Here is a 24,881-nt window from a genome sequence, read left to right on the forward strand (position 1 = left end):
GAATAGCACTAATCAAAGCTTTTTGAAAACAGAAAAAAAAAAAAACATGTACAAAGAGATTGATCCTTCTGCACATCATTAGCACAGAGTGGTGAAAATAAAACCAGGCTTATGGGTAAAAGAAGATATTTTGAAGAATGTGGCTAACCAAACAGTTCATGGGTCCCATTGACTTCCATATGGGAAAAAATACTATGGACGTCAGTGGGGGCTCATGAACTGTTTGGTTATTCTTCGAAATATCTTCTCTTGTGTTCAGCAGCAGAGAGAAGTTCATATAGGTTTGGGAAAACTTGAGAGTAAGTGATGACATAATTTTTGCGTGAAATATCCCTTTAACACATTTTCCCATTGCAGTGTAAATTGTTCTAGTTCTTTGGTAACAAATTTGGTTATCATTTCCATTGTGTAAATGTCCATACATTTTTTTTCAAATTAATTTAACAACATGATAACAACATGAGGATGTGTAAAATAGCTTTTCTTTAACAAAAAAAGCTTACAAAGAGTTTTTACTTAAAATCTTAAAAAGTTAATGTCCAGGTATTTGTTACCACATTACACACTGGTGCTTTTTAAAAACATATTTTTTTTTTAGCAAAGCATCTTTCAGGTGAGCAAAAGAACCCTGATGCTTTAATTGTCCTGTTTTGATGTATATGTATATCCATATGATCTGAAGAACATATAAACATCAGCAATGTTTAAAGAACCAAATAGCAACTCAACTGTATAAAATAGTTTGCAGTAAAAGTTCTTTACTGAAACAAAGGCTCTGCAAAAGTTATTTTACTTGACCTCGGATTGCACCATGGGATTCTCCCTATAGTAAGTTGTTTTGTAAAAACAAAAAAAACAAAAAAACAAAAAAAAATTCTTAATAAAGAATCGCATGTCAATGGAGGATGGACACATAACAGATCCTGAGTCCAGGGGGTTTCCTCTGAACGTTTCATCTCACTTGGATGTGAATGAAACCACTGTCAGCAGTGGCGACAGTAATTTGTTTGGCTTATAAAGACTGCATTTGCTGTTTATTGCTCTCTTTGATGGAGAATTCAAAGTCCCTCCATCATGAAGTTCAAAATAAGCCCATTTTAATTAGCATTTGAATTTCTTTTCTTTGTGATTTACCGTGCCATCCACCGAAACTGCCTCTCTGTCTGTTATTTCTGTTATCACAGCCACAGCGTGCCGAGCAAAAGGCGGCAAGCATTTAACAGCATTATTCTAGGCTGCTATTTTCAGTTTGTTGATTTAAAAGTGGCGATACAATCTTGAAAATCAACCATCTGTCCTTTCTTTGAAAACTTCAAAAGCAGATGTGTGAATCTGCAAACTTTGATCTTCTTTGACCTGAGAACTTTGATTGGTGAGCAGCTCTGTACTTTTCCCTCTTATGAAATAGGATACATCTGTAGTAATTACAGAGTTCACAAAGCACTGTAGCGTTATTCCTCAAACATTAAGATTAACCCTGAGCATTAAACTTTTCAATTCAGCTTTAACAGCTTAGTGTACAGACTCCTTTCAGACTTTATAGATAATTAGATCTCTTAGATTTTTTTTATTGATTTGTTTGTTTGTTTGCTTGGTTGGTTTTTTATTTATTTATTTATTTATTTATTTGTTTATTTATTGTTGTAAATTTTATGCTGGGGTGGATGGCACATGATGTGTACACTAACATTTTAGATTAACAACATCAAGATTATACTGTAGGTCAATATGACTGTTTAAGAAATAGTGTTGGGGAGATCGGGTATAGTTATAGCACGGGGGAGATTTGTAACACTACCAATTCCACGAATCATGGATAGCAGTCATATGACAGTTTCAGTTTTCACTGGCTTACTTTACGATCCCACATGGAGGTTTTCCAGTCTGTGTTGCGCTCTCTCCTGAAGCTACAGCAGAGCTAATCAAATCTAATTCTTTGGTAAGAAAGTAAATTTTAAGTTTTTAAGTTTTTAGTTTGTCTAGTAAAGCATGGTGTATCAACAATATACCATACAACTATACCACACAATAACATCGTACAACTAAGAACATTTTTGTGATTTTAATAATTCTACAGAATGCCTGATTATGTTAATTTGCTATTGCTCTCTCTCTCTCTCTCTCTCTCTCTCTCTCTCTCTCTCTCTCGCTCTCTCTCTCTCTCTCTCTCTCTCTCACTCTCTCACACACACACACACACACACACACACACACACACACACACACACACACACACACACATATGAATGTGCACGTACAGACATACACAAACAAACACACACTTTTGCATGCAAAAAACAAAAAAAAATATGTACATACACTCTCCATATTCACACATGCTGTATTGTTGCAGCCGATCATTTAAAATAAAAATGGTGTTATGGCACATCACTTGGAGTACTCTAAGTTTTTGTGCATTTTTTCTACCTGTTACTCAACTTACCCTAGTATGTGTTACCACCTAGCCCAGTAGTGGGGTAGGTTGTAACAAAGGACCAATTAGTATTTGTCATCATCTCACAAAGTCTGTTATATAGTCAGAGACATTTAAATTGCTTCCATTTGTAGTAGACAAATATGGGTACTTTGCCTAAAAGTCTCAGACTAGTAGCTAAAAAAAGGTTGTTTTAGGTGCTAAAGAAAAAAGTTTTAAAACCACTCCCCTATATTTTAATTTGTGTAACTGGTCATGAAATATTTCACCTTTTTTTAAATAATCTTTTTCTTTTAAATAGCCCTGCATGACGTGCATTTTTAAACATAGAAAAATTCCATGTATGCCTGAATTATCATGACATCATAATTAAGAAATAATTAAAATTGCTTTAGATGAAGTATGGCTTGTCAGCTTTCTAAAAGTCTTTTATGTCAACTACCTACTCAGATTTTAGATTTACTGTATGGAAATCTCCCATTTATTTGCATTGATGATAGAATGCTCAGCATTCAAAATATTTGCATACTGAATCCTGATTGGTCAGATTTGTCTTGGTCTTATATAGTATTCTATTCAACCATTTATAGTCTACATTGCAAAGATGGTGTTGCATTTTGTATTCTCAGGTGTGCCATGACAGCAATGCTGCTCCGATGTGGCATTTAATTCCCACAGAACCAAATACTATAATCTAAACTTTACGAAAACTTTAACCCCGGTCTTATACGTGTAAGTGCTGCTATTTCCCCGTGGAGATGCAAATGCATTTGCAATATAAAGAAACACAAATACTCTTTGCCAACGTTTCTATGTTATGCAGTTTTATGTTTTTCTAAACTTTCATTATACTGTGTCTATCTGGCGTCTGCGCTGGAGAACCTGAGGGACTCTTGTTTCTATGTGTGTGTGTGTGTGTATTTTCTGCTTCTCTGACACAAGTCTGCACTCGTCCTTGAGTATCTTCGGAAAGGATTCTGACAGTAGCGTTGCTTAGAGACTGTGTCTGTGTGTTCTCCGTTCACTATAAAGTCAAAAACTCGAGGATTAGAGGACAAGAAAGGTGTATGAATGCCGTTTGTAGATAATAGGAAACCCAGTCTGTAACTCTTTAAAACTTTGTACAATAAAATGTACAGTATAATGGGTTAAGGTGCTTTGGTTTTACAACAGGTGTCCCCCTGCTCTAAAAGGAAGGTGGAAGGTGTCATTCATATCCATGTCATGGCCCCTTTGTGTTACATGACCTTTTTTGACACACCCTGGGAGCATGCAGAATTAGCACTGGATTTAATGCATTTGTGAAAGACTTGAAGTTCTCAGCTGTTGTCACAGAAAGTGCCTCTAGGTCTCTAGGTTTGTTTGCATGAACGACTGGCTGGAAATACAGAGCAGCAAGTTATTTATTAGGTGGTCATGTTCTACATTTAGAGGCTTGTCTGTACCTGTCAAAAGCACTTGAGGAAATAATTTGATTCTTATCCATATTCATTCTCTGATTCATTCGCCACTGGCTGACCACTGGCACATGCAAATCAGTTTTCAGATAAGTCCTTTTTCTTTCCATCATTAGCCGCTGGTGGACCCTTGCTTTCCCGTCACGTACACAAACCAACTATATACACACTGTGCTGGATTCAGTTTAAAATATTCTCTCTCCAGTGGGCCACATGCTGGGACTTTCACCCCACTGCTTTCCTCATCAACACACGGAGCTGTGCACGTTGAATAACGCATCTGTGACTGCTTCCCTCCTACTTTTAATGAACACACAACTGTGCGGAAAACATGTGAAACTTCACATATTTATGCATAATAAGTTCTTATATATTTTTTCACACAGTTTGAGGTGCATAATCATGTATTGTGTTGGAGTATGGCCCTGCAGAAATGCAGTTTTAAATGTGTCTTTTCCCCACTTGTCTCTCTCTCGATTCCCTGTGTTTGTGTTCTTCTTTTGTCTTGCTGTATCTGTGTTCAGTTCCTGGGGTTTAATATCTTTTTACCTTTCTATAGCTACCCATGTTAGTCAACTAATTAGGCGACTAATCACTTCGCATGATGCTTGTTAGCCTCTTTTTACCCGTTGTATGTATGCACCAGTCCATTGCTGCATCTGAAATAGGGCACAGTGTGGGTACAGCCATTTGTGGTATAGTCTAAAACCATAGTCAGGGTGTTACACTTTCACTCTGCCCAACTTAATCTCACGCCAAATTGCCAAACCTGCATTTGATATTAAACAAAGCTAAGCTTTGAATTTTTCTTTAAAGTTTTAATGCAAAATTAAAACAATAAATAGCATTGTGGAGTAATGTGGCATAATGTTAAAAACCAGATGCGTTGAAAAGCGGAGTTGCAACATGCTCTGATCTCCCGGCGGCACGTGCGGTCACATGCATTTGAATGGCTTAAGCAGATACACAAAAGATACACAAATACACAAAAGTATCACTATACAGATGTTTTCAGCAAGGTTTGGTAAACAGTACAGCATAGTGTGCATTGATTACTAAGTAAACCATATTTACAGGATTGTTTTATTATATGATAGAGATGCAACATTGTTAGTTTAACATTGTTCTTGTATTTAGCCCTAATCCTTAATTGGTCACACTACTCATTGATGGTCAAATGTGACCATACACCATAACTATTTTTCAATTAAATAAATGTTCTATATTTTATTTCAATAATATGTATTGAATATTTTGTGGAGATCTTTTGGTAAACACTATTTGTGAAATTGATTATTGTCAATTAATGACCACTTAAATATTTTTCTTCTAATATTTGTATTATTTATATTACAATTTGTGTAGTAATTAAGGTTAAAATAGAGAATTCCAATTCAAAGAGGCAAATTAGAGTAATTTTGTATCTAAAAAATTAAATTGTTCTTTACCCAGTAGGTGCCTTATGGCTCTTTAATAAATATACATGTATCTTATCTAGTTGCTCAAAAAAGTATTGCAGTCTTGCATTTTAATAAATATTTATATATGATCAAACACTAGATTTCTTTAAATGTGAAATTTTAAAACGTTAATAACTTGCATCCTAATATTTGTAATGAATAATGATACTTATATAAGCAGACACAAGTGAATATTGAATGCAAGCACAGATAATTTGACCCAAGAAACGAATAAAATAGTGCTAAGACAAACTTATTTTTTAAGTCTCCAACCTGAACTTAAAAGTTGGCACCCCTGCCATTGTGGACCTTATTATACTGTACTTATTTAATCCCACAATGCACCGCAATAACGAGTGTACAAACGCTGTACACTCAACGACTAGAGAATACCTGTAATGCACTGTAAGAGTCGAATGCCAAATTAATTCCAGCATCTGACCAGAAGATGGCGCCTGTAGCTGACTCATAGCGCTACAACCAATTAGAGCAACGAAGGTGAAGCGGAGCTTGTTGATAGATTAAACTTTCGCCGTATCCGTCAGGAAAAACTCAGAACACATCTTCCCTTCTTAAGAATGACTTCAGTGCCGTTCTTTGTTCTTTTCTCAGAGAAAAGCTTAACTCCAAGTCTTCCAGAGTCGTGGTCAGAGCTGATTCGAAAGACCGCCGTTCGCCAGTTTCTGTGTTTACTAGAAGCACGCAAACGCAACTCGGCCGTCATTATGTTAAGCCCCGCCCACCGACTCTATACACGATGTGATTGGTCGGATCAGGCTATTGTAGCTAAAAAATTCCACATTTATCCCTGTGTTTAGGTGAGAAAATAGGGTGTCAAACTTGTAAATCAAGTATAATGTTCATTAAAATATTTGTCGCATGTGTTACTGAATCTTTCAATTAATTCTGCTGATACAGTGACAGATAGCAAAGCCTTTATTCATGCCATAATCCTCTTTTCTTGTTTTTGAAATGGAAAAGTGAAAGAAACTCAAACAAAGCTTAATACAGGGAAATAATGAATTTGTGTCCCTGTAAAAGGTTGGATTATTCAAATCGTAATCATACACCACCGATCTGTTTTGACTCCATGAGGCTGATTCATCTCAGGTGTCAGATTAGTTCTGAAGGATTTTATATTTTCTCCACATTTAATTCAATTCCAGACACAGTGATTTTTTTATTTTATTTTTTGCATTATTGATCAGGAGGTTGATGTTGGAACCAGATATGTAATCGAATGAATGATAGTGTTAGTGATCAATACTGTCAGACTGAAACCAAGCTCCGGGAGCGTATTTGAAGGGCAGATCCTGTCAAGACACTGATGAGGGCTTCTCATGGAAAGTAGATCAGTGTTTATCTGCCAGTGGCATTGATTAACCACTCATATAATGGTTACATGTTTTCAAATACTGTCTGAGATACAAGGCTGTCTTGAAAGAGGTAGAACATAAAGAGAACATAAATGTGATGTTTCCTTTAAGAGATAGTTCTCCTAAAAATACAAATTCTGGCTTTATTTACTCACCCTCAAGTTGTTCCAAACCTGTATGAAAGTATTTTTTATTTATTTATTTATTTTTATTTACTGAACACAAAAGAAGATATTTTGAAGAATGTTGGTAACCAAACAGTCGATGACTTCCATTGTATGGAGGGGAAAAAATACTATGGAAGTATTGGTGGCATGCATTTATTTGCTAAAGAAACATACTCTACACATCCTGTTTTGATCAATTATTTTTGACAGTGCTTGGGGTTTTTTCTCTCGTTTTTTCACATCACATGCTTACTAAAGCCTAGTTATAATATTATATGTTTTTGATCCACGTAAACTTGATAAATAAGTTTAGGACACCAAAAACTACTGGCCTTTAAATAAATGTTAAACATTGTTAAAGACAGTCAGTATTAAAATAAGAACAAATAATCAAATTAGAAGCAATCACACAAATAAATACAACAGAACAAACATACAAACAAAATAGTTATTTTCAGGTTTTTCAGGTCCAAACAAAATGTTCAGGTACAGAATTAGTAATCAGCTGGAAACAATATAGCTGTAAATTATCACTGCCATAGTGTTCACTGTTTACATAGATGCACCCTTATTAAAGTTATTCTCTCAAGAGCAGTGAGTGATTTTCTTTCTTCTTTTTTCTGTATTGTGTTTAATTAACATAAAAACAGACAGCAGTGGCAATATTAGGCTGCTGTTACTTTAAGAGCTGCACGGATCCAATATACTGTTACACATGCATTTTATCACACTTGTTTATGTGTGAATATGTCCGTTCAAGCTCAGGAAGACATGAAAGAGTATTTGTGCGGTGAGATGTGGCTTTGGTGCAAACACTTCAGATGTATCTCTGTTTTTGGATGTAATATCGCACAGCTAGCGAGTACCAAGGCATGGGTACTTTCCGTCTACTTGCACTTGAATATTTAAATTTACATGGTTTAAAAATGCTCAAATGATCAACTTCTGTGAAGATGTTGCACTGGCCAGACCGAGTTTCTTTCATGCTGGCCCCTGGGCCATCGGGCAGTCCTTCTTGTGGAGCCCTGATTTTTTTCCACATATGTTCTGCCCACAGACTCAAGTCATTCATCTTCTGAATGACCCACCCAGACGGCCTAGCTCAGTTCCATCTTTTTTCTCCTTACACTACACTAACTCACAGGGATTAGAGCTGCATTCCTACATCCTACGTCAGCCATGTCGAGTGGCTCATCAGAGCAGAGCTGTGTTGCTCTTCAGTATGCTATCGATCTGCTCCTCCTCCTCTCTGGGATAATCCGCTCGCTGAATGTACCAACCAGAGCGGCCAGAGAATACCAACAGTCGGGGAGGAGCCGTTGTCTTCTAACGGAGTCCGTTCAAACACTGCAGTCAACATTTGTTGGCCCTGATGAAAAAAAGCAGCATAGCTTGTCGATATGTTGTGTTTAGGATGCTTGTTCCCTAGTTTATTAACTAGCTTTACCAGTAAGACTCAACCAGCCTGAGAAAGATTAAGCTTAGCTTCAAATAAATATCCTGCATAGTCTTTCAGAAAGGATTTTTTTTTTATATGAATGAAACCTCAAACGTGTTATAAGTAACTTTTCTGTTCATCTTTTGAATTATTCTGGAATAGCATACAGACTTGTAAGGTGAGCAGCCTTCTAAAACAAACAATACAGCATAGCAAACACTCACCAAACCGTAGAAGCCTATCGTTTTTTTAATTTTTAAATTTTTGGTATTTTGCCAAAAAATATCCTTTAATTATAGGCAATATTTTGCCAAAAAAGATGTTGTAGGCAAATTTCATTAGTTTTAGATTATTTAACTTTGCCTAAAAGTGTAGCTATTTTTAGTGAACAAAAATAATCATTTAAATATAATTTTACTTGTACAAGAACAAATAAGTGCATCATTTAGGCTTGCACTAGTTCATTGTTATGGAAAAGAATATTTACAACTTGACTTAGCAACTTAGTTCAAGTTCACCTTTTCATTTGCATACTTTTTTATAAAGCCTATAGAGAACAGTGAAGGAATTTCTAGGTCTAATACTAGTTGGAAAATAATCATTTTGAACAATTAGCAAATAATTATTGTAGTAATTTGCGTTAAAATATGCACATGTGTACTTTAATTTGTGTGCCTAATATGTCAAAAACATTAAATATTTATTATCTCTCCACATTCAGTAAGGGATGACATGAATCACAAAAATGCATATTTTCAATTCAAAATGGCCATATCTAAGAAAAGAAGTAGTTTGCATCATTGGATTTTACCGTCAGTCGCTTAACTTCTATCACAAAACAGTTCACATGTACGAAATGTTTCGCTTACCTCACTTTCTTTCAACGTTAAACTGACGCTTTGCTTCTGTGACTGGTAAACTCCGCCTACTTTGATTTAATTGGCCAATAATGTTGACAGTGACAAGTGCTGTTAGACCTCTTAAAGAAGTCCAGACTAAAAATGGGGGGGGGGGGGGGGGGATTTGGCCATTTCTAATTATTGGAGGAGACTTGTCCCCCTCAATGTCTATGGTGGTTACGGCCCTGATGTACGCATAGAAGGCATTTGGATGAGTTATTTAGCCTGATAGCAAAGTGTGTCAGTTTACCGGTGTTCATTTGCGTAAACCTCCAACATTGTTGACTATAATTGGATAATTAGAGACACATATTCTTTCTAGATTTTCCTTCTTTTGTCCTTTTCAGTGCACTTTTTTTTCATTATACTTTCGTGAATGGTGTTTAATTAAAATCATTGAATTATTTATGTGCAGTTTCGTCATGTCGTCATCATTGAAATCACAGAAAGCCTTTGTTCATTAACAATTTTGTCAGTAATTTCTCTGAGATAGTTTGCACAGAGAGATTTGCACAGGCAAGCAGAAAATGTAGTTTTATTCATGACCTTGCTTGTATGACATTGTTTTCACTGTTCTTCTAACTTCCCTCTATTCCAAGAAGCATGCAATAAGTTCTGGCTGCCAAGGCAGAAGAACATGTTATCTTTCAATCGGATTACTAATGAACCATTTTTCAGAATTAAATATTTCCCCATTCGCTCTCTCTTTCTCTCCTCCACTCATATGATAAGGCGTCCTCTCATTTAGTACAGTGATAACTCACTGAGGCATGTTAACCGCATCCCTGAGCGCTTCTTTAATTGACTAACTTTTTAGTATCTCTCTCTCGTTCTCAAGTTATTTAACATTCATTTCACTCACAAAAAAGCGAGAGCTGCCAGTATATCTCTCAGAGACAGACCCTCAACATCAAATCACACACACGCACAACACAGAGCTCGGTAACAAAACTCCCTCTAGTGCAGACAGTATGTGCATCAACAACACTTCGCCTCTGTCAGTCTTGAATTATGTATTTTGTTTGATTTTCCCACAGCGACTACAGCACACATGCATAAGGGTGAGAGAGAGAGAGTGAGTGAGCAATGCTATAGATCTTGATTACAGTGACACTCTCATCAGAACACACATGCTCACATAAACGCTCTTGTCAATAGTGAGATGTTAATGTGAGCAATGTGAGTGAGAGAGTCGTCTTGGTAATTAATTCCAATTCAAGGCCTAAGTGCTTTGAGGAGAGATAACTGTGCGCCGCCATGATGCAGAGCGTTGAGATCGCTGCCTCTCCCCTGCCTGCTTATTGCACTGCTGAAAGAAGTGAAGACGAAAAGGAAAGATACAGAGAAAAAGCTCTTTTACAAAACCATGTGAGCTGCTCTGCTGTCTTCTGTCTGCACAGATGCTTTCTAAAGAAAAGTTGACTATGACAATAGCAAGCCATTCCTATTCAGTGAGAATCTGTGATTTACAGTAATGCCTACAGCAAAAGAGACGGAGAATGATCTTTATTTTAGTTACACTAATTCAAAAGTTTGGAGGGAGTAATATTTTGGAATGTTTTTGAAATAAATCTCTTATATTCAACAAGGCTGCATTTATTTGTTCATAAATACAGTAAAAACAGTAATATTCTGAGATATTATTACAATTTGAAGTGTTCTCTTTATTATAATTTATTCCTGTGATCAAAGCTGAATTTTCAGCATCATTACTCCAGTCTTCAGTGTCACATGATCCTTCAGAAATCATTCTGATATGATGATTTGCTTCTCGAGAAATATTTATGATTATTATCAATATTGAAAACAGTTGTGCTGCTTTATATTTCTGGGGGAAACCATGATACAAAATCTCTTTTGACCAATTTAACGCATCCTTGTTGAATAAAAGTATTAATAGAGTAAGAAATAAATAATATCAATCTTGCTAACACCAACATTTTGAAAGGAAGTGTAATACAAACATTTACACTACAATCTATATTGATGTAATGTTAAAATATTAAAAACTTCTCAGCAGCAAAAAATTGCAGCAAGCTAGAAATTCCACAGCTATGTGTTACTCCATAAATTCATACACACAATGCAAAAGATAAGTGATTGGCTTGTGATAGTCTTAAAAGCATCAGTAAAAACACAGACAAGCCATTTCGGTCACGTTCGCCAGTTAGAGAACATTATCTTGATGATAAATAATTTAAAATCAATTGTAAAAAGTTGGGCCTATATGTAATTGACATTTTTACTAATTGCATTCTCTGTAAAATAGGCATGCAATGTTGCTTTGGAATTTGGCCTGAATTTTCATTTTGGTGCCTGTCATTTGGAACAGCTTGGGCCTTTTGATGCCTTTCAAGGTTTTCATAGTTTTGGAAAAAAGAGAAACGATTCCTCCCCCCTGCTGTCTTCTCTATTAAAGCTGAGAGCGCTCTCCTGGGTGCCCATCTCTCTGAGGAGGGACCTGCTATGGCCACTGACCACATTGTTATAATAGATAGATTTATTTGCTCGAGGGACTCGTAAAGCTGCTCGCCTTTTCCTCCCACGAGTCACCCCCCCCCCCCCCCTCCTGTAGAACTGCTGTACTATTATAACCAGATAGAAACACTCTGTGAATGCACTCATGCATAAGAGGAAATACAGGTGCATTTTAACTGAGCGCTAGACAACATCATGGACAACCCGTCAGCCATCACCTTTTACTCGTTATACCACACTTGCAGCTCTAATGGTGATAGATGTGGCACACTTGTGTGCTCATGCATTATAATGAGAAGCAGGTGGTGTGTTTATTCCCCAGGAAGTGTGACTGTGAGCGTGCATTTGACTGATATCCTGTATGTCTAATGAATCAGATATGACCATTAAAGTGCACTGGGCAGGTCACAACAACAAACCCTCCCTGGACAGCATTCAGGGTCAGACAGGTGAGCAAATAGCTGGCACTCTGTGAGGTCAGATACCTGAAGAGGTTAATTACTGTTACGTCCCAAGGCTGAACAATAACCCAAGTCACCCACGGGCCACAGCATTTACACTAGCGCTAACACGAACGGCTACATCCTTTGAGGTCAAGCAATCAGTCACTCAAAAGGTCATAACGGGTGTCACTGTCAGAGCTTCTCAAGCGCAAAGTGCCTATTCCCAAATGTTTGTGTCAGGGTATTGATTGGTGGCAGACGGTATCATTTAATTGGTCAAGAACACTCTCTGGCCCTCAGCATTTAATCACACGTGGTGCATTTATGAGACGCTTCTGAAACCCCAATTAATCAAAACACAACAATCAATGAGAGGCAGAGTGTTTGAATCTTAAACCAGCTACTTAAGGAGCAACTCACCCAATTGGTGCGTGACAGAAAACCGTGTGATGTTAAAGATTTAATGCTTGTTTCATCATTTTAGGTGCCTTCTAGCCTTCTGTTTGACATTGATTCTGTCTATAAGGAGAGATTAACTGTTAGTAATTGCTCATTGCATTCGTTTTGGTGAATTTGATTTCACCAAGTACAACATGATCCTGGATCAACATCGTTGTTGATCCTGGAAAAACATTCCAATCAACCAATCAGATTTGAGGGACACGTTTATAGTTTATGTCAAGTTTAGGTTTACAACCAGGGTTAGGTGCTTCTACATCCGTGTTATTCACCTACCATTTATCTCTGATTTTAGGAAAAAGTTATAGGTAGGATGAGGTTTAAGGGTAGGGATGAGGTTAGGACTAAATTCCCAGACAGGAATGTTGTTCCATGATTAACAAAATATGCTGACCCAGGAACATGTCTTTCTTAGCAAAATCACAGTGACCACTGGTTTTCAAATACAACATGGCCCTGTTTACACCTAATATTAAGACGAGTTTTTGGTCGATCAGATCACAAGTAGATGAGGGAGACACACACCTTTTTACACCTGGTGTCTCTTTTGTCCACTTTCAACCACTTCTGTCCTGATTTCTTTGAGGGGAGGGTCTATGGGTGGGTCAATTAATGGGTATCTTTCGATCTAAAATAAGCTCACGCGAATTACATATGAACATGGCTGGAACATTAGCTTTCATTTCTGCTCTGACAGCCGTGAGACCACCTCGAAGCTGTTAGTGTGTGTTCGAAATCAGGAATGTTGAAAGAAGATTTTTTTGTCTTGAAATCTTGGGTTCCCTTTCAGTCAGTCTAAGTCCGACGTATGTCTCCGTTCCCTCCTTCAGGGAACGAGGGTTACATACGTAACCGAGAAGTTTCCAGCTGACAAAGTTTAAATCCTGTCTGTCTAGCGTGCTTCCCACACTGTCACAAAAAGAGGACAAAACTGTACCTTTTAAGGTACAAGTTGCCGTTACTGGGGTGGTTGTACCTTGTACCTCTCAGTCAAGGAGTTTCAGTGATGAGTTGAGTCAAACATTATTCTTCATGACATTTTGTTTATGGCTTCTTTGGTTTTTAATAATTGTGCTTTGTTTACACTGTAACAAAAATCACAAACTTACTTAAAATTCCAAGTCAAACTGCCCACCTAAAGGAAACACTGATTTCCAAAATGGTGACCAAACATTTTCAATAAAACATCAACGTCTAAACATCTGTTAGTTCTCAATAAGAGCTTCTATAGACGTCTTTCAGGGTTGGAACCAAACTCTGCAGGACAGCGGCTCACTAGGACCGAACTGAGGAAAACAATGCTATAATTGTACCCTAAGGACCAATTGTGTACCTTTAAAGGTACAGTTATACGTTTTGTTCCCCAAGGAACAAAATTGTACCTCCACTGTACCTTTATTTTCTGAGACTGCATAATTTTTATGCATTAGGTCAGTAGGAGGAGAGTAGTGTCTTTTGTGGCTGCTTAAGTGCATTTTACCACATTTTTGCGTTTTCAACTACCTCTGGAAGTGGTTTAAAGTGAACAAGCATAATTCAAAGTGGACCCTGTTTAAACCTGTATTTAGTGTCATCCACTTGTGATCCGATTGACCAAAACGCATCTTAATACCAGGAGTAAACCGGGGCCCAAGACACACAATCAAAATATGCATGCAATTACAACCCCAAACACTAAATATTAAACTTTGGCATCGTTATTAGATTGTCACCTATTGGATGGTAAAATGTGAAAATTTTGAAAATATTCACTTTGAATAATAGATATGGTCATATCTAAAGACTAGAAGATCACAGAGACTTGAGGGTTAAGGATAATTTTATGTTAAGGCATGTAATTAAAGTAAATGCCTCTCTATGAATGCAAAACATGAATTTCATGTGATATTTTTTTTTTCCTTGCTCTGTAGTACTGCGAAAAATGATGTTGATAACTGAAGTATTTCAATACTAAGAAAGTCGTACTTTTTGGAATGCAATGATGGATACTAAATAATGACAGAAGTGACATTTTTAGGGTGAACAGAAAGTGTAAAACATTTTCCAGTTGTATACTCCTTCCTGTTGTTGCTGTCAATCTGTTCCAGTGTAAACACAAACCACAGCTGATAATATAATATAAAGTCATATTTGTCTTGTGTTGCTCTTATGATCCGTTAAGCAGCAAACATCAGCAGACCTGGAATAAGACTCGTGGGATGAGTATAAATCTGGATGGTTGATCGTAATTTATGTAATTGCCAGAATCGCAGGTTTCAGAATCGCAGTTGCGAAGAGCCTGGCGGTAGAATGTGCAGTTCATCACATCCTGGCGTCTGGGGCGCTTTTGACCGGGCGCACTGAAGCGCTAGGTCACCCATGGCTAATCATTAACTCATTATTGTGTATCAGGCTGTAGATCAGCTTTAACTCCAGTGCATTTAGAGCTCTGACATTTTTATGGAGGCTTCGGAATACGTCTGTACAGAGCAATAAAACACTCCGACTCAGGAATCCTGGAATGCTGTGGGAATGTGATGGCATGAATAGACTGTGGTCTTTCTGGCTTGTGTTCAGTGATTCAGACTTCCCAGCACCCTAATTCCTGAAATGCCCAATCACGCTAATCGCTCGAGGTGTTCTGCTCTACTGGGTCATCTGTTCTTCTCTATAGGCTTCAGTAGCTATGCTACATCCTTCACTAACCTTTGATTGATTTCTGATTAATTTTTAAACCCTGCTCATGTTCTGGAACCTTGGCACATAAATCATTTCATGATCCACTTTGTATGACATCATATTGTGTACGTGTTCAATTGACTTTAAAACAAGAAGTCAGCTTCTCAGAAGTGTAAAGAGCAGAAAACCTTTTAAACAAAAACTGAGCCAGCATGGCAAGCATTGTCAACAGACCCAGAAACAATCTCTCTTCAACCTTTTCACCTCATTTTGTGGTGTCATGACTTGCTTCTTAGACTAGCCCATTAGTGGACAGCAATGGTATAACAAATGTTTGCACTTTTAAGCCACACTTAAAATTAACATGAAATCAAAATATTTGAAATCAAAATCAAGGTCTTTTTTGTTATCTTAATCTATGTTCCTGCTCTTATTGGGAGTGATTTATTGGTGCACGCTTTGTAATCATTCAACAAAATGTAATAACTTGTCTGTAAAACAATGTTCCTTTTTAACTGATGTAACCTTGAGTTTTTCATCTCATCCACTCACATACAGTAAAAACAACATTTAATAAAGCAAACAACTTGATGGATTTAATAAATTATTATCCTTCTTTTCTATAATTAAGTGGGTTGCAAGTGCATACTGCTTGTTGATTAGGAAATGAATCAGTTTCATTGCATAAATAACAAAATAGTAACCAAAGCATGCATTTACTTTGATAATACTGAACATTTTTAAGCAAAAGACAACAACAACAACAACAACAAAAAGTTATGCTTGTTAGTTTTTAAATTATAAAACAATAAATGCAACCTTTTCGAAGGTTCCAAAACAAAATCAACTAGCAACTATACCTTAAAATCCCTAGTCATAACACCATTTTTTGTTTTTCAAACATATAATGTTTATTTTATGTTTCTGTCTGACATTTAATTAATAGCAGAAAACATTGATAGTTTGTAAAGTATACATTGATGTCTAAGGAAATGGCAATAATCCTTTCAAATAGTCTACAATGTATATTATTGATATCACATTCTGCACATTGAATAGGTAACCATTAGGGGTGTAACGATATATCATTAATGATATCGATATGATTCGCGATATAGAAATGTTTTGCCCAAGGCTCAACTTGCTGTAAGCCTGTTTAAAAACTCACCCAAACGCAAATTTACAAATGTACCACAAATGTAAACTCTGTCATCATGTACTCACCATCATGTCGTTTTTCATTTAACTTCCAATCACAAATAAAGAATATGATATTCTTTATGAAACCTGAGGGATGTCTGTCCCTCCATTAAAATCCATTATTCTTCTTAAAAGATAAAAAAGTCATAAAGGCATCGTAAAAATAACTAATCAAGTGTCTAAACCAAATCCAAGTCTTTTGAAGCGACACGACACTTTTAATGCGAGGGCTTTATATGATTAACAGATTTACAACGACACACATACTGTAGTAAACAGGGACGTTCAAATGATTGTGTGATGCGCGAAAACAACAGGAGAGTGAGTAAATGCAGAATTATAATAATTGGATAAGCTAAACATTTACAGTTTGAGTTTCAGTGACATTATGACGTTGTATAATGTTGAATATAATGTAGAATGATGCAATAGGGGAATATTTGTGGGCTCTAACAATAATAATACACAAATAATAATAATAATAATAATGTAAAGATAAAAAAGTAAATAAAAATAATAATAAAAAAACTCTTTTTCATGCTGGCTTAAAATATCGGAAAACATTGTGAGTTCAGTATCATGATATATGTCGAATCGTGACACAAGTGTATCGTTCCACCCCAAGTAACTATAAAGTTTACTTTAATCTTAGAATATATTCATAGTGCAAATGTGTTACTTTTGAAGCTATATGTCACACAGCCTGGCACTAGGTGATTCGTACAGAACCATTTATTTTCCGTTTGCAGGTGGTTGGAGAAATCCATCCATAATTTTGCACACACAAATTTTTTTTTGTCTTCTGTTAAACTGACTTGTACTCATTCGATCAGACTCAGCATGCGCTAGGTAACAGAGGACGTTTACAGGACATCACAGAGCTGCCTCGGTTCACAAAAGTGTTCTATCGAGATCTATGAAGTGCCGTTTGCCTTGCTTTGTCAGTGCTTATATGCTTATATTTGTTGGTTTCTAAGTTAATAAATACGAGGAGGACTGAATCGATGCAGGACTTATAGTCCTAATATTCTTTTGGAATAGTCCAAGTAAATGCATTAATAATGTATGTTCTTGCTTCCATAATTAAAAAGAATAATCAGATATGATGACATTGCATTACCTTATTCCATTGTCTAATATAATGTTACACATCAGATGTATTCCCCCAACAGTTAAGCAAACATTCAAGACATAACAGATAATGAATGAATACTTGCCAAGACAGATATTTAGAAATGCTGTAATTCCTTGTATATGTATATTGGGATCGCTCGCTGTCTGAGACGCACGCTTCGAATGTGTCGACAGTCAGTGCGAGTAAGATCATTTTGTTTACATCAGCATAAGTTTGAAAACACATTCCATTTGTTCAGACTCATGGCATCGAGAATTCACTATGAACATTCACAAAGTTGGAATGCTGCACTTTAAAACAATAGCACTTGTGCTGAGGGAAGCGCCAGCTGTCAAGAAGCAAGCAGAGAAAAACAAAAAATGTCATGGATTATTAAAACAAAGGGAAAGTTATTCCTCTCAAAAGTGTACAAATAAAGATACTTTTAGAATTTTAATTACTATTTGGAGCATTGGGATCACTAGATGAGGGCTTAATGAACTCATTTTTGTGAAAACCTCAAATTCAACCAAAATTAGAAATGTTCACTAGTTTTGCCTGTAGCCTGTAATTAGCCCACAAATATAGTGTGATGTTACAGATTTTGTTACGTAATGCATTGACATGTGCATGTATGCATTTGGCAAACACTTTAATGCAAAGCATTGCATTTAAGGTATACATTTAATCAGTTCATGCATTCGGTGGGAATCAAACCCATGACCTTGGCGTTGCTAGCGGTATGCTCTTCATCCATTGCAAGTGTGATGTAATTGTCTGAACTCAGGGCTATAAAAGATCAGCCATAAACCTGCAATGCATTCATCCTGTTCAGCTCATGCGATGTAACAGCCCCAGTTGCAGATGACTTAAACCTCGATCACAGAGCACAGGAGGATTTCTCCTCTCAAATCCCTCTGTGTGGTCTGCATCTCATGCTGCTGCTGCTTTTATCGCACGCTCCTACATTCTCTTTATCTATCGTTTTCACCCTGTCATTATATGCAGCACAGTTCCATCTCTTTTTCTTCCCTTATTAGTGTAATCATGCCATTAACTTCGCTGTTGATACTTTGCACTGGGGGCCAAAGTTATTTCGTAAATCTTTTATGGCCTCGCCACAGGATGTTGCAATAGTGTGTCCTGAGGGGCTCATCTCTTCTCTCTTGTTAGATTTTTTTTATCTTTAACTCACATACTCATGCACACTTTTAGCTCTCTCTCTCTCTCTCTCTCTCTCTCTCTCTCTCTCTCTCTCTCTCTCTCTCTCTCTCACACACTAATAATTAGTTGCTGGGGTGATAAAAGTCCTTTTTTCCCAGATACCCCTCTGGCCACATAATCCAGTAAATGCCACACACTTCAGTGCTTCCTCCAAACAAAGATTAAAAAAATTAATCACACTGGGCACTGTATGCAGAAAGAGAAGTTAAAAGCTTCTGGAAATCCCTCAGGAACAACTGCAGTACAACCGTTGAAACCACGACTTTGAATCCGTCTCTTGGTCAAGATCTTGACCAAGAATTGATTTTAAAGTGGGCATTGCCTTGTCATGCCATCCAGGTTTTTGTGGTGTGTGTGAAAGGCTTGTAAAGAGATAAGTTGAGGTTTTGAGTCAGACTGATAGCTGAGGAACAGTGAACATTTTACAGGGCTGCGTGAAATGATATCTTGTCTTTTGCTAATACTACATTATATTTTTATATATTTACCCTGCAGGGGCTTAAAAAGGTGCTTTTTCAGTCAGAGGAATCGCTTCAACCAATTAGATTCAATATGTCAATAAAAATTCTATAGCCGCTGGAGCGATTATTATGCAAATATACGCCTCGCGAGATTATGACGAGACACAGTCGCCTGCCCCATTTCCTCTTTTCCGGTCATGAGTAGCATGCTCTGTTTATCATATTGGATACATATGAGACTGTTTTTTAAATGATGTTATGACGTTACTCTGTGCGTTCACTCAGCGGCTGCTGTGACAATTTGTGACAATAGTTGGAAACATTTGGGATATTGTAAGAACTCAACATATATAACACTGGCCTGGTGTTTTTTTTATATTTTACTGCAAAAATACTACATACTGTAATGCACCTTTAATAGTCAACATTTTAGCCCTATTTAATAGAAATCAATAGTTCTTATACCTGTTCACATTGTGTCTGGCTTTTTTTATAAACAGACTTTTTTGTGCATTATAATTTTGGCTTGTGTTTGGCTTTTATATGCAATACTGTGTGTGTTCATGTTAAAAAGTAAAAGAAATGTGAAAGCGCTCTAGGCACCTTAATTTTCCTCAGCTTTCTCTGTTGAGACAATGAGTCTCCAATTCCTTCCTTTACTCCAATATTTACGGCCTCAGATCCGTTTCCCTCTCCTCAAATTCCTGCCGCAGCACAAATCTCCCTCAGCCGCTCCACAAATCTCCTAACATCGCACAGCACTTGAAAGCCACAAATCTCACAGGATTGTGTAGCTGCAGGGTGACCGGTGGAGCCGAGCGTTGCACCTGGCTGCCAGTGATGAGCTCTATCACTCTACATGAACCAGAATTCCTCTTCCTGTCTGTCCGTGCATGCCATCAGCTATAAGATGAAAGCTAGACCCTTAAAGACGTGCTTACTTGACATATAGGGTAGCTTGATGCCACATATACACAACCAAGCATGAGTTGTGACACACTTGACTGAATTTAAATTTCTCATTTAAAAAAAAACTGTTGATCTCAAGATCTCTGCTTAAATGTTTGAAATTAATTTTGAGAGCAAACATAAATTATATTATATATATTAAAATGGTTGTTGTTGTTGTTAACAACAACAACAAATAATAATAATAATGACATTATTATTATTATTATTATTATTATTATTATTATTATTATTATTATTATATTTATTTTAAGAACATACATACAAATGCCTTAAATTGTTTATAAGCATCCCAGGATGTACCACATGAAGAAGCTGAAATATAAGAATGTTTTCTTTTGTATGTCATGTTTTGGACAATACATAATTGAAATACTTCCATGTTGTATTTCATAGTTTTCATGTCCAAAATGGGGAAAATAGTCATAGTACATAATAGGGATGTGCGAGACTAGCTGACTAGATGATTAAACGATACTGCTTCTGCTAGTCGGCTTGGAAAAACTAGTTGTTTCTCTCAAAAAAAATTTTTTGGTGCACATTTTATGTTTTGCTCTATATTTTAATAAAGTCATTTAGTCAAGTCAATTTATTCATATAGCGCTTTTTACAATGATTGTTTCAAAGCAGCTTCACAGTGTTAACAGGAAAATAATGCAACAGATTTTGATTTGGCTGTACAGCCGCTCGGGAGAAAACGGTGATGTCGTCAACTGAGTTAAATTATCATATAGCGACAATGTGAGCAGATCAGTAATTTAGTTGATATAGTTAATTTAGTTTAGTAATTCAATTTATTTGGATATTTAGTTTAAATTTTAGTGTCCCTAGGCAAGTACCCAGACACACCCATTGGATTGCAAGACAGAGAAGTGTGATTCCTCAATCCAGAGAACACGTCTTCACTGCTCTATAAAGTCCAGTGGAAGTGTGCTTTACACCACTCCATCTGAGGCTTTGCATTGCACTTGGTGATGTAAGGTTTGGATGCAGCTGCTCGGCCATGGAAACCCATTCCAGGAAGCTCTCTACACACTGTTCTTGAGATAATCTGAAGGCCACACAAAGTTAAGAGGTCAGTATCTATTGACTCTGCAGAAAGTCGGCGGCTTCTGCGCACTGTGTGCCTCAGCATCCGCTGACCCCGCTCTGTGATATTACGTGGCCTATCACTTCATAGCTGAGTTGCTGTTGTTCTTCTGAATTGCTTCAACTTTGTTATAATACCAATAACAGTTGAATACTATTGAAATATTTAGTAGTGAGGAAATTTCACGAATAGACTAAATGTTTGTAGAAGCATCTGCATGCCTAAGTGCTTGATTTTATACACCTCATGAAAGTCATTGGAACACCTGAATTCAATGATTTGGAGGGGTGTCCCAATACTTTTGGCAATATAATGTATGTCATGGCAAACTAGTATATATTAAGCTTGCTTGGTTTGTTAAACTACCAGTTATTAGAGACAAAACAGTGAGTATGACATTTTACATTGGATTAAAAGAGAAATATTATGAATGAAACGTATTTGACACTTGAACAGTTGCTATAGTAACATCTTAAAAAGATAATACACTTAAATAATCTATAGATGTCAGTACACGTAAAGCTTTTCTTACGATTTTGCCGCCCTGTTACGACCTTGACCTGAACAGTGTACCAACAATACCTTAACATGCTGTCTTATGTGACTTTTAATTTGAGAAAACCTGTTAATAATAATAGACTAAGTTTGAACTTATTAGTCTTGTGCTGAATAAATATGTCTATAATGGCTAACGTTGCTTAAGTGAATGCTTAAGTTTAATATACAATGATTTTGGATCGCATATACAGTCTCTGGGGGGTGGGTTAGACTAGTCGACAAAGTCACTTACAAAATTCATGTTCAAACGTTACTGTACTGATATTTTTCGTTGCGCACATCCCTAATAAGGAATGAGGTGTGTTAACTGGTAGTGTATATCCAGAATCGAGACACAGATGCTTCATTAGCATTTCCAATGAAAGATGTTCCCCTTCTTAACTAAAGAAACACCAGTCTTGGCACTTCTTGTCCTTCATGAAATTTGGATGCACTGTTTGTAATACCGAGCTGGTGTCTATGACTCACTCCGCATCTCCTTTCCCATGGGGAGTGGGCGGATTACAGGGGAGATAAGAGAATGCTGCCCCTCGAGGGTGCTCCTCCTGCAGGATGAAAATTTCATCCTTTCCCCTTTACACCCCCAGAGTCTGCTGGGAGAAGATATCATTCCCTCCCGCTCCTTTCTTTCTGCCTGCCACTGTAAACACAGCTGACTTGGTCCTGCATCAGAACCACAGAAAAAGAACGAGTTTGCTTCTAAACCCTGGTGAACTGCTAATTTTGCTAAGCTTGCAATAGATCTGTAACAATCAATGAAAATGAAGTTCATACACACTCACCTAAAGGATTATTGGGAACACCATACTAATACTGTGTTTGACCCCCGTTCGCCTTCAGAACTGCCTTAATTCTACCTGGCATTGATTCAACAAGGTGCTGAAAGCATTCTTAAGAAATGTTGGCCCATATTGATAGGAGAGCATCTTGCAGTTGATGGAGATTTGTAGGATGCACATCCAGGGCACGAAGCTCCGGTTCCATCAAATGCCAAAGATGCTCTATTGGGTTGAGATCTGCTGTGGGCCATTTTACTACAGTGAACTCATTGTCATGTTCAAGAAACCAATTCGGAATGATTTGAGCTTTGTGACATTATCCTTCTGGAAGTAGCCATCAGAGGATGGGTACATGGTGGTCATAAAGGGATAGACAAGGTCAGAAATAATGCTCATATAGGCCGTGGCATTTAAACAATGCCCAATTGGCACTAAGGGGCCTAAAGTGTGCCAAGAAAACATCCCCCACACCATTACACCACCACCACCACCAGCCTGCACAGTGGTAACAAGGCATGCTGGAACCATGTTTCATTATGTTTACGCTAAATTCTAACTTTACTATCTGAATGTCTCAACAGAAATCGAGACTCATCAGACCAGGCAACATTTTTCCAGTCTTCAACTGTTCAATTTTGGTGAGCTTGTGCGAATTGTAGCCTCTTTTTCCTATTTGTAGTAGAGATGAGTGGTACCCGGTGGGGTCTTCTGCTGTTGTAGCCCATTCGCCTCAAAGTTGTGCGTGTTGTGGCTTCACAAATGCTTTGCTGTATACCTCGGTTGTAACGAGTGGTTATTTCAGTCAAAGTTGCTCTTCTATCAGCTTGAATCAGTCGGCCCATTCTCCTCTGTCCTCTACATTTACATTTATGCATTTGGCAGACTTGCCAGTTTTTATCCAAAGCGACTTACATTGCATTCAAGGTACACATTTTTACATTTTTGTCATTTCTTGCTTTCCCTGGGAATCGAACCCATGACCTTGGCGTTGCTAGTGCCATGCTCTACTCATTGAGCTACAGGAAAGACAACCTCTAGCATCAACAAGGCATTTTCGCCCACAGGACTGCCGCATGCTGGACCTTTTTCCCTTTTCACCATTCTTTGTTAACCCTAGATATGGTTGTGCATGAAAATCCCAGTAACTATGAAGATTGTAAAATACTCAGACTGGCCTGTCTGGCACCAACAACCATGTCATGCTCAAAATTGCTTAAATCACCTTTCTTTTCCATTCTGACATTCAGTTTGGAGATTGTCTTGATCAGGACCACACCCCTAAATGCATTGAAGCAACTGCTATGCAATTGGTTGATTATATAATTTCATTAATGAGAAATTGAACAGGTGTTCCTAATAATTATTTTGGTGATTGTATATATGTTTGGGAATAGTATGAAAAAGGTGGCATTATTTTCATTGTGACTATTCAGTGCTAAATAAAGTAAATGCAATTTCCCATAATTCCTTAATTTTGTAAATGTACAACATTTGAAAATATTTACAGTTTAATTTACATTTCTAAATTGTAATCACTATCTGAGCAATCTGGGATTTGAAAATATTTACAGTTTAATTTACATTTCTAAATTGTAATCACTATCTGAGCAATCTGGGATTGCCTTACCCGCAAAGGGATACTGGTGAGATCGTAAGCAGCATAATTCACTGCCTTCTGTTGGAAACAGCCTAGAAGTGTGCATATGATGTAGTTAGGTGGCTCACTGGGATTTGGAACATAGGCATTATGCCAAAAACAAAAGTTCTCCAATATCTGTTTGTGAAATATTATTTTGATGTTTGATGTTCCTTTAAAGCAATAGTTCCCAAACATGTACCCCTGGGGGTGCATGAGGTGACAGGGGGTGCGCAAACAAAATGCTGAATCTTCTCCACTTTATAATAACATTTAAACTGATCATAAGTGCCACCTCAAATTTTCACAAGAATCTTGACATTTGAATAATAACCCTCATTTCCAGGGATAAAAAGGATGTGGATAGATAATAGTGGCACTCTTGGTAACAATATTGATGTGATTAAATAAAAATATCGTAATAAACAGGCTCCACAACTGCCACCCTCTTCCCTTATTTTCCTGATTTCAATTGCTTAATTGAATAGCCGGCAAGAAATAGTCTTTTTAAATGGCAATGCTGTTTAGGAAAGTACATCTGCATCAGACTGATGAACTTAAGTGTATCTCTTTATTAATAT

General features: G+C 37.1%; 1 protein-coding gene across 1 annotated transcript in view; it reads left to right on the plus strand.

Annotated features, from left to right (window-relative positions):
- Window positions 1-24,881, plus strand: part of ptprfa (protein tyrosine phosphatase receptor type Fa) — a 246,360-nt gene that overhangs the window by 53,718 nt on the left and 167,761 nt on the right. The gene's annotated exons all lie outside the window — the stretch shown is intronic.

Source organism: Pseudorasbora parva, chromosome 12, assembly GCF_024679245.1.
Source record: "Pseudorasbora parva isolate DD20220531a chromosome 12, ASM2467924v1, whole genome shotgun sequence".
Taxonomy (NCBI): domain Eukaryota; kingdom Metazoa; phylum Chordata; class Actinopteri; order Cypriniformes; family Gobionidae; genus Pseudorasbora; species Pseudorasbora parva.